Genomic DNA, 18874 nt, shown 5'->3' with positions numbered 1-18874 from the left:
TGGTTCTTTAAAAAGATCAACAAAAACTGGGGCACCTGGGTGGCTCAGTCGGTTAAGTGTCGGACTCTTGATTTTGGCTCAGGTCATGACCTCACGGTTCATGGGTTTGAGCCCCATGTCAGGCTCTATGCTGACAGCTTAGAGCCTGCTTGGGTTCTATCTCACTCTCTTTCTACCTCTCCCCTGCTTGCTCATGTGCATTTTCTCTCTCTCTCAAAAATAAACAAACTTTTTAAAAAAATCAACAAAACTGACATACTTAGGCTAGATTTATCAGAAAACAGAGAAACGATACAAATTACCAAAATAAAGAATGAAAAACAGATCACCAACCTTACAGTGTCTTAAAAGACTAAAAAATATGAACTTTGTATCAACAAATTAAACACTATGAAACGGACTAATGTCTAACAACACACGTTATCAAAACTCAAAAAGAAACAAAATCCAAATGGAACTAATATAACAAGTGAGGAAATTGAATTAGTAATCTAATCTTCCCACAAAGAGTAAAATCTTCCCACAAAGAAAAGCCCAAGCCCACACAGCTTCATTGGTGAATGCTATCAAATAGTTAAAGAAGTAATAGCAATCCTTTGGAAACTATTTCAGAAAAAAAAAGAGGGGAAAACATCATGCAACTCCTTCAATGAGGCCAGTGTTGCCCTGATAACAAAGTTGGACAAAGGCACCACAAGAAACCAACAGACTAATATCCTTCATGAATATAAACACAAAATTCCTTGACAGAATTTAGGAAAGCCAAATTTAGCAACATACATAAAATTATACAGCATGACTAACTGAAACTAATCCCTGGAATACAGGATTGAGTTAACCTCTGAAAATCAATTGATGTAAGATACCATATTAAAAGAATAAAGGACAAAATCTATATGATCATCTCATTGGATGCCGGGCGGAAAAATTCCAACAAAATCCAATACCCATTCATGATTAAAAACTCAACAAACTAGGAACAAAAGGGAACTTACTCAATCTAATAAAGGACATGTACAGAAAACATTAAACTTCCCATTCCCAAGTTCCAACTTCCATTACCAATAGTTTGTTTACAAAGAAGTCATTCAGTCTCATAGCGCCTCAAATGTTCTCCAGTCCTTTCTTACATACTTAAAAGGTTACAGCACTCAAAAGAATCATGAAAAAGTGCTCTGTAAACTACCTGCCATACAGTCATGCCAATTCTACCATTAAAGGTTCAACAGGTGTTGAAAGAGTGAGGTTACTGGCTTAACCAAGGCTTAAAAACCACTTGTGAAGAGTGTTTCAATCTCCGAATAAGCTGCTATTATCCTTTTTTGTTTTAAATTCCTGAATATAACCTGCACCCTTCATCTGGTCAGAAAAGAAAATGTTCTGAATAAAGGAACTACCAGACATGCACCGTCCTAAATAACCAAAGGATAACTCAAATCCATGTGCAAGTCTCTGGAGAGTCCTGCATGACACCGAAATTCAAAACATTCTAGTAATTCCACACAAAATGAGTTTGAAATCAAACCTCGGTACGGAAGGTGTATATTAACTGTAACCACCTACAGGCTAAACCCAGGAATTTACACAATTCTGAATCCAGATAATTGTAGGATAGACACGTTTAATTATATTCTAGTTGAATATTAGACTTGTTTACAGAGATGTTGCTTGGTAACAGAAGCACTGCTTTAACGACCTACTCAGTTTTAGATCCACGCAAGTACTCTGTGCTCAGGCTAAACACTATCAACTATAGTATATATAAGAAATTAAGAACAAGTTTCTTGCCATTCTAGACATCTTTGAGCTGTTACCGAAACAGCTTCATAATAACCTAACTTAAGGCTTTAAACATATGTGGCAGTGGGCATTTTTAAAAGCTAGGTGCCCATGTATCATGGGCAAAAGCTGCACAGTAAGGATTTATCACAATGTTCATTTAAGCCCCGCATTCATTTACATAGTCTAGTTATCTCTGAAGGGGTTGCCAAATATCGCTATTAAAATGGTCTGCAGGGTCACAGAAAATGGTAACATAGTTTTTCCGTAACAAATTAAAGTGGGGCTACCACAATCTGCAGCCAGTTAGTAAACTGGCTACACAAGCACCACTCTGGGGTGCATCAAAGAGCTCCATAAAGGGGCGCCTGGCTGGCTCAGCGAGGCGGGGGGGTGGGGGGAAGCATGCTACTCTTGATCTCTGGTCGTAAGTTCCACACACACCCCCCTTGGGTGTAAAGATCACTTAAATGAACTTTTAGAAAAAGAATTTTTTTCAAAAGCTCCATAAAGAGTTTCACGTGCACTTAACTGGTACAGAACAGGTACCGGGGGAGCATGCTACTCTCGATCTCCGAGTCGTGAGTTCCACACCCGCCTTGGGGGTAAAGATAACTTAAATGAACTTTTTAGAAAAAGAACTTTTTTCAAAAGCTCCATTAAGAGTTTCACGTGCACTCAATTGGTACAGAACAAGTCTCACAGCCGACAACACCCGCTCCAATTGCTTTACAGGAAAAGCAGTAACAACAAAAACTCAAGGGCAAGTTGTGAAGAAAAAGGGAGTATTCCAAAACTACGGACAACACAGCGTCCCCATAAAACGAGGTTACGTACCAGACTCACACACAGTCCTTGCAACGTGCGCGCATAAAACTTAATAGCGCCCGGTGCTGTGGCCACACTTGCCACCGGGGGACACCTGCACAGCTCCAACCACCGGCACCCATTCAACTCTTCTCGCACGGGCATTGAGGCTAAGGGATGAGGTCCCACACGCGAGGTGCTGGCCAGGCCGGCAGCCGCTCGCGGCGCAGGCTGAAGAGGAAAAGGAGGGCCGAGCGCGCCCCTAGAGCTCCGGACTCCAGGGAAATCTGAGGTATCCTGGGAGAGCTCCGAGGGCGGAGAGGGCGGCGGCGGAGAAAAGCTTCGCTCCACCTCGGCGGACGGGCTTTCTGCGGACGGCTGGGCAGCCCAGTAGCCGCCGACCCGCGGAAACACCACCCTCCGCCCACCACCCGCCTCCCCTCAAGCCCAGCCGAGCCGAGCGGGTCCCGAGACCTAAGAGCGCGCGAAGCAGGAAGTCCCGCCCCTACGCCGACGTCACCGACGCCGCAGACGTCGGCCGCAGCTAGCGGCCGTTAGAGGGAGGAGGCAAGCGGAGCCGAGGCGGGAGCGGCTGCGGTCGACGGCGGGAATGCCGGGGGCGAGGCGGCGCTACGATACGCCGCTGGCGGGGACGCGGAGATCCCGTGAACCGAAGGGAACCGAAAATCCGAGACCGGGCACTTGCTTCATTGAGCCAGAGTGAAGTGCGCGGTTGAGCGCGAAGCCGATCTCCCTTGCCTCCTTGCTATGCCATGTCTGGGGGGGGGTGGGGGGGTCTTCCCCTTTTGTCGCTACTCCTTCCTTCTGCGGGTTCTTACACTCTTGCCTCTTTGAGGGCTCCAATGAGGTTCTGCTGCCACGTCCTCCTGCCTTCGTCCCTGATTGTGTAGATTTAATGGGGACTGGAGTCGCCGGCCTGCAATGTCAGTCTTGGGGCGTCAGCCCCGGAGTGGGGAGTCGGCTCAGCTTGCCAGGAGGGCTCAGCTTGCCAGGAGGCAATGGCCAGGTCAGGACCAGGACCAGGACCAGGGCCGGGGGGGCGGGGGGTGAATCCTTTCCCGCCCCTCGCGTTCTCCTCCAGATCTCACCTAGTCTCGTCAAGTCAGGACCCACGGGGGTAACATTGTGAACCATTTGCCTTAAGGTTGTAAACTAGAGTTGGAAGAGAAGGTACTAGTTATTGAGAGCGTCAGTTATATGCCAATGGCTGAAAATGAGGTAGCGTTTCAGCCTTTAAGAATACGTGGTAGAAGAAATAGGCACTCTCCCTTGGTTTGGGGTTTCGGTTCTCACTGCATTGTGAAGCACAGCCTATTTTTACCGTCAAGGGCAACATTTTCGGGCTCTAGTCATGATTAGAAAGACAACTGAGATGAGGACCTTTTTTGTTGAAATGAGTAAAGAGGAGCCACTAGATGGGACACTGAGTTGGGTCATGGAGTGTCAACATATGGATCAGAAAAATGTGGTTTATCGATAATATCAGTGAACAGGATACGGAATCGAGAAACAAACTGCTATGCATATACGAGTATTTAATAATAGTAGCTCACATTTGCCGAGCATTTAGGTGTCAAGTACCAGAACACTTTCAAGTTCTACGGTTGAACGCTAAGATAGCTGCAATTATTATCTCGATTTTATAATATAACCCAGAGCCGTTACTGTTGAAGCCAGGAAGTCTGGACTCCAGAAGTCTTGCTGGTAATCAGTAAACTATATGCTACAAATCACTGCTAAGTGAGGAAAAAGATTATCTGAGAAATAAAGAACCACTGGACACAGGCTTTTTATATGTCTCCTTTGTCAAATAAATACCAGATGAATCAAAAACTTAAATGTACAGAGTGAAGCCATAAAAATACTACAAGAAAATTAAGGTGAATCTTTTTCATCTTGAGCTGAGAAAGACCTTTGCTAAGTATAACACAAGAACCAGAAACCATAACAGAAAAAAATTGGTAAAAATTAAACTCATAAAGATTGTAATACTCTATATACAATTAATGAACGAATGGAAAATAAATTTGTATCATGTGGGAAAAGGAAAAATATTCCTAATATACAAACAGTTCATTGAATATCAACTTTAAAAACACCACAATAAATAAAATTAGCAAAGGAAATCAATAGGACATTTTTAAACCAAGAAAAAGAAACTTCTAATTAACAAATGAAAAGATGTTCAACATTCCAAACAGATCCTTTTTGTCCATCAGGGTACATAGGGATATGGGGTTACATTTAACTATATTGTATACTATTGGTGTTAAAATTGAAATTGGGACAGTCTTATTTACCAAAATTTCATTAGCCTTTGCCCCGAAATCTCATTTCCTAGTCAGTTCGTTCTAAAGACAATAACAAAAACAAAACATTCATACAGATGTTCCTTACTCCCTTTTTTGTAATAGTTGTTTTAGAAACAACATAAATGCCATCACTAGGACTCTAGTTAAATTACAGTGCATGTGCACAATGGAATTAACTAAGCCATTAAAAACAATGATATAAATCTTTATTTACATGAAAATATGTTCATAGCATATAGGTTCCCCCCTGTAATAAAACAATATAAATTAGCAGGAACAGTGTCATTTTGACATGAATATGTATGTGGATATATGTGGATATAAGGATGCAAAAAGATCTGGAAGGATGTTGGCCAAAATGCAAGAGGTTTCTATTTTGTATTTTGGACTTTTCTATCTTGTTTGAATTTTTTATAATGTATTTACCATTTTTACACACACACACACACACACACACACACACACACAAACTTATTTTTAATTAAGGATATGCCAGTAAAAGGGGATCCAGTTGACTGTAGAGATGCTCATAGATAGGTGACCAATGTGAAGTAATTATATTTGGGATCTAAATTCTCAGCTTTAAAGTGTCTGTGAATTTGATTAGATTTATTTATCCCAAGTTAAATAACTCATCACTTGGACATCATGATTCTGACTTCCTAAATTTTTAGGCCTGGGTATTCTTCCTATGTGTTCTCTGTGTACCTCTCATGGTATTTGTCACACTGAATTGTAATTCCCTCTTCTTTCATAGATTGTTCCTACAATATATACCCTTTTCTGCCACATTTATATATTTATTTTCCCAATTCAGTATGTGTCATCTACTTTATTTTGTACGCAGAAAATTTAAGTTTAATGTAGTCATAATGCTAATGAATTATACATATATTAAAGGGATAGTTTCAATAAATTTGACAACTTAGGTGAAATGGACAAATTCCTGAAAAATACAAAAAAAAAAAAAAAAAGCTGACACAAGAAGAAAAAGAAAAGCTAAATGGCCCAATATCTATTAAAGAAATGTAATTTCTAATCAAAACTTTCCTACAAGGAAAACTCCAGAGCTAGATGGCTACTCTAGTAAATTTTATCAGACTTTTAAAGAAGATAAAAGTATTAATCCTATACATTTCAGACAGCAGAGCAGGAATGAACACTTTGAAACTCATTTTATGAAGCCAATATAATCCTGATATCAAAACTTGACCAGGAAATTTTACAAGAAAATTACAAACCAATACCCCTCGTGAATATAGATTTTTAAATTCTTAATGAAATATTGCAAATTAAACCTTGCAGTATAAAGGATAAGATGCCATGGCCAAGGAAGGTGAGGTTAAATATTGAAAAATTAGTGTAGTTCGCCACATTAATAGAATGAAAGAGAAAAACAAAATGATAGTCTCAGTAGATCCAGAAAAAGCATCTGACAAAATTCAAAATCCATTCATGTCAAAAACCTTCAGCAAGTTAAGTATAGAAAGGAACTTTCTCAATAAAACAACAATCATCTTTGAAAAATGTAATAGTGAAACACTAAATCTTTTTCCCCTAAGGTCAGGAGTAACAGAAGACAAGAATGTGTGCTGTCACCACTTCTATTCAGGGTTATGTTGAAGGTCCTAATCAATGTAATAAAACAATAACAAAATGCATCAAGATTGGAAAGAGTTGTGCTTCCTGATTTCAAAACTTACAACAAAACTACAGTAATCAATATAACTCTAATGCCAAAAACATAGATATGTAGATGTAGATATATAGATCAGTGAGCTATAATTCAGAGTCCAGAAATACACCTTTACATTTATGGTCAATTGACTTTTGACAAAGGTGCCAAGACAATTCAATAGAGGAAAGAAGAGTCTTTTCAAAAAATGATTTTGGGAAAACTGGAAATTCACATGGAAAAGAATGAACTTGGACTCCTATATATATATGCAAATGTTAAGACGAATCAAAGATCTAAATGCAAGAGCTAAAACTAAAACTCAGAAAAAAAAAAAACAGCCATAAATCTTAATGGCATTGGATTAGGAAATGGTTTCTCAGATGTGACACCAAAAACACAAACACCAAAGGGGGCAGGGGGGAAACAGGTAAATTGTACTTTATCGAAATTAAAAATTTTTGTGCTTCAAAGAAGACTATGAAAGTGAAAAGACAGCATCTCCTGGTGTTCCTCTCAGGCCGAGCCCTGGCCCCTCACCTGCTCTGCTCCAGATGAAGTGTGAGCACTGCACGTGGAAGAAGGGAGAATTCTGTAAGTTGGCTGATGCCAAAATATTTCTGAGTAACTGCCTGATATGTGACAGTTGCGTGACTGGAAGAAGGGATCCAGGTTTCCCAACAGAACACCAAGGACTTCTTTTGAATTCTGAAACTTAATAAGAAATGTGATACCTCACAGTACAAGGTGCTGGCAGGGTCAGTGTGTCCTCAGTCTCTGCTTTATTTTGCTGCTAAATTCTGCCTCAGTGTGACTGATACATCTAGAAGATTCCATGGCTTCCTCAAAAGTCTTGGGGTGCACTGTCTTTGATACAACAACTGCTATGGAGTTCAGCATCCTGGAGAGTCAGAAAGAATCTGCCTCAACACCACCAGCACAGTGAGGAAGAGCTGGCATTACCCAGGCTCACCTCCACCAATCCCAGCTGGATCCCATACTCAGAGCACTTGCTGTCACCACCCCTCCCACCTCTGCACCACCAAGTCTCCTCAACAGATCATGGGCTCCCTGGTGAAGGATTACTTTGCCAGATGGCAGAACCTGTCCCCAGACAAGATTTTTCACATAATTGTGGCCCCTTGCAAAGATAAGAAACCGGAGACCCTTCAAGAAGATTTTCCTATGGCTTCACTTGGTTCCCAGGGTGCTCACTGAGTATTAACCTCAGGTGAAATTGTTCAGATGATGGAGCAAAGTGACCCCTTGGTGAAAAGATGCTGCCATGGACACCGACGCCTGAAGGAGGAGAAGGTGAGGCACTGTGATGGGCCCAGCTCCAATGGGTACCTGGTGCTCATCTTCAGACACGCAGCCAAGCAGCTGTTTGACAACATGGGGAGGACACCTGCTGCACCCTGAGGAACAAAGACTTCCAGGAGGTCACCCTTGAAAAGAATGGGGAGGTTCTGTTATGCTTTGCTGCTTTCAAAACATCCAGAATATGGTTCTCAAACTTAAGAAGAGCAAGCTCCCATACCACTTTGTGGAAGTGCTCACATGGACCAAGGGGTGTTTAAACAGCAGAGGCTAAGCCCAGACCGAGGATGGGCATACAGAAAAGGCACTGCCGCGGCACATGAAAGGCTTCTATGCTGACATCCCCGTGCAGCCCCCCAGACGAGCGCCCACATGCAGCAGCTGTACCAGGAGTGGCTGAACAGGGCCAACTCCCCCAGAATCCAGGAAGCCCTGCACACTGTGTGCCAAGGCCAGGGCTCCCTGCCATCAGCTGAGACATCAAGTGGTCAAGGTGGAGAAGGCTGGGAAGCAGGCCCTGTCAGTTGCCCAAGGAGGGAGGAGCGACTGAGTGTGGGCATCAGAGACACTAGAGGAAAACTGCTCGGCTTCTCAGTTATTACATCAGTTTTTCAGAATTCTCTACCCTATATTTGTTTGTGACTCCCTCACGCAGTTTGATTTGGTGCTATCTTTGTAATATGTGTGCGAGTGCAATATTTTAACATGAAACAAGGACTGCCCCAATTGAAGTATCCTTTTGTCTTAAGACTGAAAAATAGGGGCACCTGTGTAGCTCAGTTGGTTATGCGTTTGACTTTTTGATTTCACCTCAGGTCATGATCTCACAGTCATGAGCTCAGGCTCTGTGCTGGGCTTGGAGCCTGGTTAAGGCTCTCTCTCACTCTCTTGCTCTCTCAAAAAAAAAAAAAAAAGACTGAAAATATCCCAAAGAACAAGAATGAAGACACACTACTATCTTTTAGGCTTAAAAAAAAAAATCCAAAACCGTCCTGTGAAGAGCTAAGACCTCTCCCCACCCCGCCAGAAGTTCAGATTCGTGTGTCTCGGAGAGATTTGATGTGGAAATGAAGACAGGAGGCAGGCAGGCTGCAGGGGCCTGTTGTGGGGCCACAGTCCACAGTCTGCCTACTTTGCTCTTATTTTTACCTACTTGCATTACTCCTGAAAATGTTTTTGTCAGAACATGAATAAATTGCAACCTTTTGGAATTGAGAGCTTATATATAAATCTGGATTTCCAGCTTTTCTGGAACAGTGGTCCACATTCCTCACTACTATGGTTTCCAGAGTGCAGTGGCAGCCTCCTTCTGGGACCAGACCTCTAACTCAGAGGCCCTGTGGGTGCTGGTGGCTTAGGCCCCAGACTTGCACTTTTACATTCAGCCTTTAAGGTGAACTCACCTTAAGGCAGGGGAAGTCTGGCAAGGCTAACAGGCACTACAGATAGAAGGTGGAGGCCGGAGACAGGCTGCCCACTTAGGCCAGGCTGTGTGGTCAGGAAAACAGCTATCTTAGTCCCTCCCCTGTGGGGTTAGCAGCAGAATGTGTCCTGATCCTGCTGTGGTCCTGCCTCTCCCCTACCTTGCTTCTTTCATCCTGCAGCCTGCGCAGGAGGCTGTGCAGAAGAACCTTAAAGAAGAAAGAACAGTTTACCCACAAAGAGAAAGGGCTAGTGAGCAGCCAGAAATGTACAGAATCACAACACTCCGCATCAGAACTCATCCCTGAAATGAAAGACATCTGAGAATGGCCTGCAGTTGGTTTTTCAAAGCACTTGGATTTTGTTAACCTGAGCGATGATGTTCTTCCTGAGCCCTCCATGCTCTAAAGCCTTAGCAGGCTCAGTTTCCTTCATCATATTCTGTATCATATTGTACCTGTAAACCTATCCAAGTTGATGGCTGGATATTGTGTGAAATTGTATATTTTGGGGGCACCTGCCTGGCTCCATTGGAAGAGTATGTGACTGTTCATCTCAGGGTTGTGAATTCAAGCCCCATGTTGGGTATAGAGATTACTTAAATAAAAACTTTTTTTTTTTAACTTGTATACTTTTTTCTTTCAATCTGTTCACAATCAGGTTTCATCCTCCATGGTAATTGATATAGAATACAGTTGAAGAATATGGAAGAAAAAAAGTGAAGAGACAACCTACAGAATGGGGGGAAATATTTGAAGATCATATCTGATAAGGACTTGTATTCAAAATATATAAAGAACTCTTACAACCAACAATAAAAAGACAAGCTAATAAAAATGGACAAAGGATTTGAATAGGGATTTCTCCAAAGAAGATGTCCAAATAGCCAATAAGCACGAGAAGATGATCAACATCATTTGTCATTAGGGAAATATAAAAACCATGATGAGTACCATTTTACACCCACTAGGATGGCAATAATAAAAAAGATGGACAATAAGAAGCATTAGTGAAAATGTGGAGAAATAGGAACCCTCACACCCTAGCGGTGGGAATGTAAAATGGTGCTTTGGGAATAGGTTGGCAGTTCCTCAAGAGATTAAAACATAGAGTCACCATGTGACCTAGCAATTCCACTCCTAGTGAATTTGAAACACAGCCATACAAAAATTTGTATACAAATACTCATAGCAACACTATTCATAATAATCAAAAGGTAGAAACAACCAAAAACCCATTAGCTGATGAATGAATAAACAAAATGTAGTATATCTATGCAACGGAATATTACTCAGCCATAGAAATGGAGTACTGATTCAAGCTACCACCTGGATGAACCTTGAACACGTTATATGCTAAGTGAAAGCTACATATTGTATGATTCCATTTATATGAAATGTCCAGAATAAGCAAATCCATAGGGAGTAAGAAAATAGATTAGTAGTAGACAGGGGCTTGGAATGGGGACAAGGGGGGAAGTAACTGTTAGTGAAAACAAGGTTTATATTTGGAGTGATGAAAATATTTTGAAATTAGATAGTGATGGAGTTGCACAGCTTTGCAAGACCACTGAATTATACACTTGAATGGATTTTATGGTATGTGGATTATATCAATAAAAAAATTGGAAAGAAGTAAAACTGTAGTCACAGACAACATGATTGTATACATAGAAAAGCCTATGGAATATACAAAAGAGCTACTAGAACTAACAATTTAGCAAGTCATAGGATACAGGGTCAATATACAAAAATCAATCCTACTTCCATGTACCACCAACAAACAATTGACAAATGAAATTGAAAGCAATACCATTTATAATGTATTCCAAAATATTAGAAACCTAGGAATAAACATGACAAAAAATGTGCAAGACCTCTGTACTGAGAACCACAAAACATAGTGGAGGGAAATTTTAAAAGAAAGAAATGGAGAAAAATGTCATATTTATAGATAGGAAGACTCTATCATTAAGCTCTTCATTCTTCCTAAACTGATTTGTACATTCAGTCCAATCCCTATCAGAATCCCAGCAGGCTCTTTTTGGATTTTGTGGGGGGTTTTTTGTTTGTTTTTTGGGGGGAGCATTTTTTTAGGCATAGACAAAGTAATTTTATTTAAAAAAATTTTTTTAAACGTTTTTATTTATTTTTGAGACAGAGACAGAGCATGAGCAGGGGAGGGGCAGAGAGAGAGGGAGACACAGAATCTGAAGCAGGCTCCAGGCTCTGAGCTGTCAGCACAAAGCCCGGCGCAGGGCTTGAACTCATGGACTGTGAGATCATGACCTGAGCTAAAGTCGGACACCCAACTGACTGAGCCACCCAGGCACCCCTAGACAAAGTAATTTTAAAATTTATCTTAGGGGTGCCTGGGTGGCTCAGTTGGTTAAGCACCCAACTCTTAATTTTAGCTCAGGTCATGATCTCACCATTCAGGAGTTTGAGCCCCACACTAGGCTCGATGCTGGCAGTGGGGAGCCTGCTTGGGATTCTCTCTCTCCCTCTCTCTCTCTGCCCCTCCCGCACTCACCCTCACACACTCTCTCTAAAAAATAAACTTAAAAAAAAATTTATCTTAAAAGCTGAAGGACCTAGAATAGCCAAACAATATGTAAAAAGGACAATGTTGTAAGACTTATTACCTGATTACAAGATATCTATAAAGTTACAGTAAGCAAGATAGTGTGTTACTGCATAAGGATAGGCTAGTAAATAAACAGATTCAAGTCTACAAATAGAATGCCACATATGCAGTCATTTCATTTTTTACTAAGGCACTAAAGCAATTAAATGTGAAAGTTGTTGCTGTTGTCTTAAAAAATACTGCTGAAACAATTGTGTATCTATTCGCTTTTTTTAAAAAAGAACTTAGGCCCTATTTAACTCCATATACAAAAATTAATTAAAGATGGTTCAAAGGCCTAATATAAAACCCAGACCCATAAAACGTCTAGAAGAAAACATAATGATAACTCTGGAGTAGGTATATATTTCCTGCATGGGGTACAAAAGGCACTAATCATAAAAGAAAAATTTGACAAGTTGGACTTCTATCAAAATTTAAATGTCCGTTCTTCAAAGACAGCATTACACCAAAGGCTGGGAAATATGCACCACCATGTATCTAGCAAAGGACTTGTATCAAAAATATAAAAACTCCTACAAGTTAATAAAAATTAAGTTATGAATAATAACTCACTGTAGCTAATAATATCTCAACAAAGTGGGTATAGAAGGAATGAACCCGAACATAATAAAGGCAATATATGACAAGCCCACAGTTAACATCATACACAACAGTGAAAAGCTGAAAGATCTTCTTCTAAGATCAGGAACAAAACAAAGATGCCCACTCTCCGCACTTTTATTCAACATAGTATTGGAAATCCAACTAGTAATGAGAAAGTTGCTAGGTGCACCCATACTCAGAACAAACGCAGATATAGGATCCTGAGGGATAAATCCAAACTGCAGAAAAGCTTGATAAGCTATCAAACAACAAATAGATTTGTCTACCACGGCAGGTAAATGAAAGAAATAATTGCTATAAAACTGAAGGCTTTGATATTGTGGAGCTAACGAAGTTCACATTCCAAGTAAGTGGAACAATGAGGTCCTTAGAAACCTAATAGGAAATTGTTTCACAAGTTTAAATTTAAATGAAAAAAAAAAGTGAGAACATTTGGAAAATTTGAGCAAGAAAAGAATGCTCTAGGATATGGGGATTCTTTGAATAAAAAGCAGGCATTCCAGTATTGCTTTTTACATTTAATACTTTGTTGCCAGAGCCAGAAATAATGTAGAGGAATAAGCTTGTATTTCAGAATGTCAAGGGAAAAAAGTTATATGTCATATGGCTCAGTGGTAGACAAAGCTATTTTTGTCTTCTTAAAATCTCACATACCTTCTCCTTTTCTCCTCTCTTCTCTCCTTTCCTATTTCACCATTCTACTTTTCCTTCTTGTTCTCTTTCATCCCCTTCATATTTTCTCTTTTTCCTTAAGGTCAGGTTTCTCAACCTTAGTTTCCTTTTTGACTCCTGAAGGAGACAATTAAGATATTCTTTTCCTGATTGCTCCCCTGCTCCCTATGAGATCTTAAGCCACAGATATCCTGTACATCTGTTTATACACTATGGCTCTTTGGAGGACCACAAACAATTCTAATATCTCAGGTTTTTTGCCCATCGAGAATTCATGCTCCATATAATAAGCTCGTTTAAGGGAAGGACAATGTTTGGTTTACCACTGTATACTCTTGTGCTTGATATAATTCTTGGGACATAGTAAGGAATCAATAAATAAGGTGAATTGGGTTAAAAGTGAAAAATGACCTCTGCTACAAATTTATCAGTTGACTGAACTAATATTCTTGGATCATTTTTAGACCGTGCTACCTACTACTGATTACTGCACAACACCTCCACATTCCAAGACTGTCTTCCTTGTCACTTGATGGAAACTTGGAAAGCACTCTAATCACAAAAGCAGTGCATTTGCAGCCGATTCCAAGGGTGGGTCACTTAATACAGCTAATTTCATATATCATAACTGATTTTTCTTTCGTAGTTTCAGTTTCAAATACTGATCACTTCCTAAATTTTTCACTGACTTCTGATGCTATGTAGCCTCTCTGGTACTTATAACTCATTATTCAAGTTTGTCAGTTTCAGTTGAGGTGCAAGAATTCGAGAATGAAAAGAAGGTAAAGGCACTGTAGGAGAGGGAGAAAAGAAATAGAGGTCATTAAACTTTTCTGTTTCTTTTTCATCTGTAAGAGCTCTTCTAGCTCTAAGATTCTGTGATCCCGATGGTTATGCTTTGAGTGGTTCAGAAAGCATTTTGGCAATCTGTGGAGATGTCACTAGTTGCCTCAAGATTAAGGTGGCAGTGCTACCAGCATTTGTGGGTGAGGCCAGGGATGCTAAACATCCTGCGGTACATGGGACTTTGGGCAGTTCAGGTCCTCGGAAAAGAGGACACCAGGACAGAATTAGATGTGCAAGAGATTTATTGGGGAGAATCGCTGTTAAGAATAAAGGAGAGAGGAAGAAGTAGGCCAGGAGTGCCTTCAGACTGACGCAGCTCTGCTACACATGAAAGGAGAGAGAGAAGGAAGCAAGGTTAGGTAGGAAGAGCCTCAGGCTGCCATATGACTCTGAGAAAGTCTTAGCCAGGCTAATCGGGAGCCTAGGAGCAAAAACAGATCCCCATTTGACGTCCCAATCTGGGCAGGCATGGCCTCCCACTAATACCATCAGTGGGGAGAAATCAAGGGAGGTAAGGCTGTAGCATAAATGTTGTGGAGAATTCCCAAAGTATGGCACTAAAAGACTGTCAGCTAACCACACGCCTCACTGCAGGCACTCTCGCTCTCTCACTCTTGCTCTCTCTCTCTCTCTCTCTCTCTCTTTTATTTTAGAGATAGAGCATGAGCATGGGAGAGAGACCAAGGGAGAGAAAGAATCTCAAGCAGGCTCCACATGCCACATGAAGCCTGACAAGGAGCTCAATCCCACAACCTTGGGATCATGACCTGAGCTGAAATCGAGAGTCAGATGCTCAACCGTCTGAGCCACCCAAGTGTCCCTCTTTTTTAAGGAAAACAAAATGACACTTTACCCAGAAACCTTTGCCTGTAAAGCAAGAGAACAAGGTGATATAAACAAGAACATTTGAAACATGCCAAGGTGATTATTTTGATGCTTTTCCTTTCTTCTTTCTTTTTCTTTTCTAGGTTAAAGTTGGAGGCAGAATAAATCTGGGGAGACAAGGCTTGAGATTAGAGATCCAGCATGGAAAATAAGATGAATTAACTTCCTGGGCTACATGAGTATTCACATTTCTGAGTTACAAGGGGTTTGTTTTTTCTTTTGACCTCAAAAGACATTTGGGAACTTTGGGAAAACTACGTGGCATCTTTTAAGTTTTGCTTATGATCGTCAAGAGGGATAGCCTCAAAATTTAAAAGAGGTGGCACCGTCTGGCTTCCAGTATCAATAACCTTAACACAGATCCACCCCTGTGGTTCTTGTTCAGACTTTTTGAGGGTCCCGCCTCACTGTCAACCTCATTCGCATTCATAGTTTTAGCATTATAGCTAACCATTTTTTTAGCTGATGGTCTGCAAACCTTTGCAGATGATATGAAATCTTCATGTCAACATTAACAAATGCTTTACTAGTGTCTCTATTTGACCAGCAGGTGCTTCTGAATAGGCCAGCTTGGGAGGAAATGTCTTGGCATAATTCTTAATTTGTATCTTGACTTTTAGAGGTAAACTAATGTCATTTTTAATCGCTGCTGGAGGCATTTTGTCAAAGGATTCCTTTTTGGTTCCTTCATCTTCATCATCTGCTTCATCTTCTTCATAGGTATCGTTTCCTGATATTTCTGTAGCTTTAAAAGACTTTGCATCTCTTATTTCTTATCCTCTTCATGATTTCTTCACTTCTGTTTTTCCTTTCCCGTCTTTCCAGCAGGTTCTCTCTTGAAGATCTGAGCCGTGCATCCTATGGCCACCGGAAAAGACCCCTTATACCACACTGACACATTTCTCCACTCATGTTCCGGGAGCAGCTCTTCTATGATTTCTCCAGATTCTGTTCCTGAGCTAAAGCTTAGAAGAAGGAGATTCCTGGGACAAACTACACCCCCATCACTCAGTCGGTCTCAGGGCCGCGACTACTACTCATTCTCCTCCTCCACTACCCATTCCACATCCTACTCTCCTTTGCCTGTCACCTCTGCGGCTCTTAGTGGCTTACCTGGGTGTGACTCAAATCCTTATTTCTTATGAGAATGTATTGGTAATTATACCCTTCTCAGGCAGGGATTCCTGCACATGTCCTTCCATAGTTCTAAGTACGTATCAGGAGACCTTCAAGTGAATCACCTAGGGTCCACATGTATTTTTCCCTGTCCATTATGTGAAAGCAGCCCTTCCTCTTCCTGTTGATCTAGGTCATTTACTCTTGCCAAGATGGGGACTCCTCTTCTTGCCTGCTGGTGGCTGGACACAAAAAGTCCAAAGTGCCCGAACAGTAGCCATAGTTTACAGGTCAGTGGGACTCTTGTTGTGTTCTCTGACAAAAAAAAAAAAAAAAAAAAATGCACTCATTTTGGGGGACCAGAGTTGTGGGAACAGGAAGCACAGTCTCCCAATGACTCATTGAGATGCTAAAGTGGGGCCACTTCTGCTCCCTCCATCTTTTTCCTGGACCCATATTTTCTTCCTATTAGGTGCATTGCCAGTCAGAGGTCTGTGATATAGTGTATATACTGCATCCTGAAGGATGGCACTCAATCCTTGTGGACTGTTGCCTCTAAACTGGCACCGCGGCTGTGCCTTCAGTAGGTTGTCTAGTGCTCTTATGAGGCTGTCTGCTTCCGGGTAGCGCAGTAGGTGGTACAACCAGTAGATGCCTTGGTCATGAGCTTCAAACCCGCATCACCTTTCCTGTGAAGTGGTTCCCCCGTTTGGATGCTACGTTGAGTTAGATCCCGTGCCAGTGGAGAGGGCCTTCTGTAAGCTCCTAGAGAGTAGTACAGGCTGAGGCTCTGTAGGCAAAATAGGCAAACCCGTACCCAGATAGGTGTTTGTCCCTGTGAGGATGAACTACTGGTCACTCCAAAATGGAAAGGGCTCAGTGTTGTTGACCTGCCACCAAATGGCTTGTTTATATCAAGTAAAATGCCATACCAGGAGCTTAGTGTTGGTCTCTGTTGCTGGCAAGTTAGACCTCCAGAGAGAGAAGCAGCTAGGTTGGCCTCGGTAAGTGGGAATTCACGCTGTTGGATTCATGTGTAGCCTCTATCTCTGCAAACATTGCCATTCCACTCGTGTGTCCATTGTGCCAGTTTTGGGGCAGACCGTGACAAAGTGTGGCTAACATCGACTAGTAGAATCTTTGTATCTACTTGGTTGTTCCACACCTTTTTCAAGGTTGATTCTTTCCGGTTGGAATAAACATGGGATGCAGAAAGCTTCGCCCTTTGCGACCACACTATTCTGTCTGTCCTGTCCACATGCCTCTACTTCAGAACTCGTTGTCTCCAGTCTCCCAGTCTTTTCTTTCAAAGTCCTGACCAGCTGACCAGGCCATGGCCACTGCCCAGGCAACCATAAAAATTCTCATCACAGGTACTTCTCTCATACAAAGTGGATGGCCAGCTATACTGCTTGAAGCTCTGCCCACTAGGAAGATTTTCTCTCTCCGCTGTCTTTTAGGGACACCACTGAATATGGCTGTGGTGTGCTGCCATCCATTTTTTAGTTTCTACCCACATATCAAGCCAACCGATTCATAATCAAGCTTCAGCTTTTTTCTTCTCCCTCAGCTGGCCATACAGCCTGAGGGAGGGGTGCTGGTATAGCGGGTGATACGGGGGCTGGACTACTAGCTTATGCCGTTAACTCATGCCTTGGGATGTGATTTCGAATGCATCATTTCCACGTTATGATGAACTGTTGTTGGGCCCACCAACTTTATGATTGGGCTTATCTGACAGAATTCAGCTCATGGTGGTACTTCTGGACTTGGTGCCTCACAGTCAAGCTTTCTGCCTCCACTGGGGCCCAATACCAAGCCAGTGGCTGTTTCTTGAGAGGAGTAAAATCTTCTGCTACAGATGGCCTGGCCTTGCTCCAAAATCCCAGAGGACTATCTTGTGATCTCCTACTGGGACTTGCTTTAAATTCCACACTGCTGCAGAGCCCATTGCTGGTGGAGGCTTCACTTAGAACTGGCAACCTTCCATGTCACCCGGGATATGAGCCAGAGTGGTATTGCGAGGTGCGGAATTTGTGCTTTTGGAACCCAGAGAGGCCCACCAGGCATTGTGCTTCATTACAGTACGAGATGCAAGATACAGAAATTTGTCTTTTCCTCTGGAGGGGATGTCTCCGCATGCCACTGACTGTTGGACCTCTAAAAAATGTTACCGAATCTTCTTAGGGTTTATCTCCCACCCTCTGGACGCGTGTGTCTTACCAAGTCCTCTAGCCTACAAGCCAACTCTTGCTCTTCCTACTTAACCAGTATATTATTGGCATAACATATCTGTAATGGTCTACAGGGTATCCAGACAGTCCAGATCTCTTCAGACTGTATTACAATAGAGGGTAGAGGAATCAACATAGTCCTTGGACAAAACTGGAAATAAATATATGATCTCTTCCACATGAACGTGAATTGCCTCTCATCCATATTTCTGACTGGAATATAAAAGAATGCATTCACCAAATCAGTGGCCACATAACCATGTACCTGAGGTTGTCTTAATGTGCCCTACCAATGACAGCATGTCCAACACAGCTTGAGTTGGAACTACTACTTGGTTAAATTTGCTGTGGTGTTCTACATTCACCTATTAGTGCACAGTGGCACTGATCACCACCATCAACCCTGGGACACAGTATCATTTTTTATCCTGTTAGCTGGCGTGGGGAACAATTTCAAAGGCTTCCAGTTGGCCTTCCTCACGTGAATCCATGGTGTGATGGTGACACTTGGGATCTCCACTTATCCTACTTCT

The 18874-nt window shown here is 41.8% G+C and overlaps 1 protein-coding gene, 1 long non-coding RNA gene and 1 pseudogene across 6 annotated transcripts in view; 2 read left to right on the top strand and 1 right to left on the bottom strand.

Moving 5' to 3' along the window:
• The window catches only part of CEP83 (centrosomal protein 83), a 120080-nt gene extending 117018 nt beyond the window's left edge, over positions 1-3062 (bottom strand). For 4 of the 5 annotated variants that reach the window (XM_019446437.2, XM_053895437.1, XM_019446436.2 and 1 more), the window contains exon 1: positions 2617-3061. The gene's annotated coding sequence lies outside the window, so the exon portion shown is untranslated. Of the gene's footprint in view, positions 1-2616 lie in introns of all 5 variants that reach the window. The other variant, XM_019446438.2, reaches the window with a different exon arrangement.
• A 519-nt stretch (positions 3063-3581) lies between these two features.
• On the top strand, positions 3582-15165 carry LOC109265347 (uncharacterized). The gene is made up of 3 exons (XR_002079140.2): positions 3582-3613; positions 13725-13851; positions 15075-15165. It is a non-coding gene; the product is annotated as an uncharacterized LOC109265347 (long non-coding RNA).
• Positions 3648-8837, top strand: LOC109265346 (nuclear prelamin A recognition factor-like; annotated as a pseudogene).
• Positions 15166-18874: the final 3709 nt, after the last annotated feature.

This window comes from Panthera pardus, unplaced genomic scaffold (assembly GCF_024362965.1).
Source record: "Panthera pardus isolate Hobbes unplaced genomic scaffold, ASM2436296v1 HiC_scaffold_6, whole genome shotgun sequence".
NCBI lineage: Eukaryota > Metazoa > Chordata > Mammalia > Carnivora > Felidae > Panthera > Panthera pardus.
This window is presented reverse-complemented; position numbering and strand designations above follow the sequence as displayed.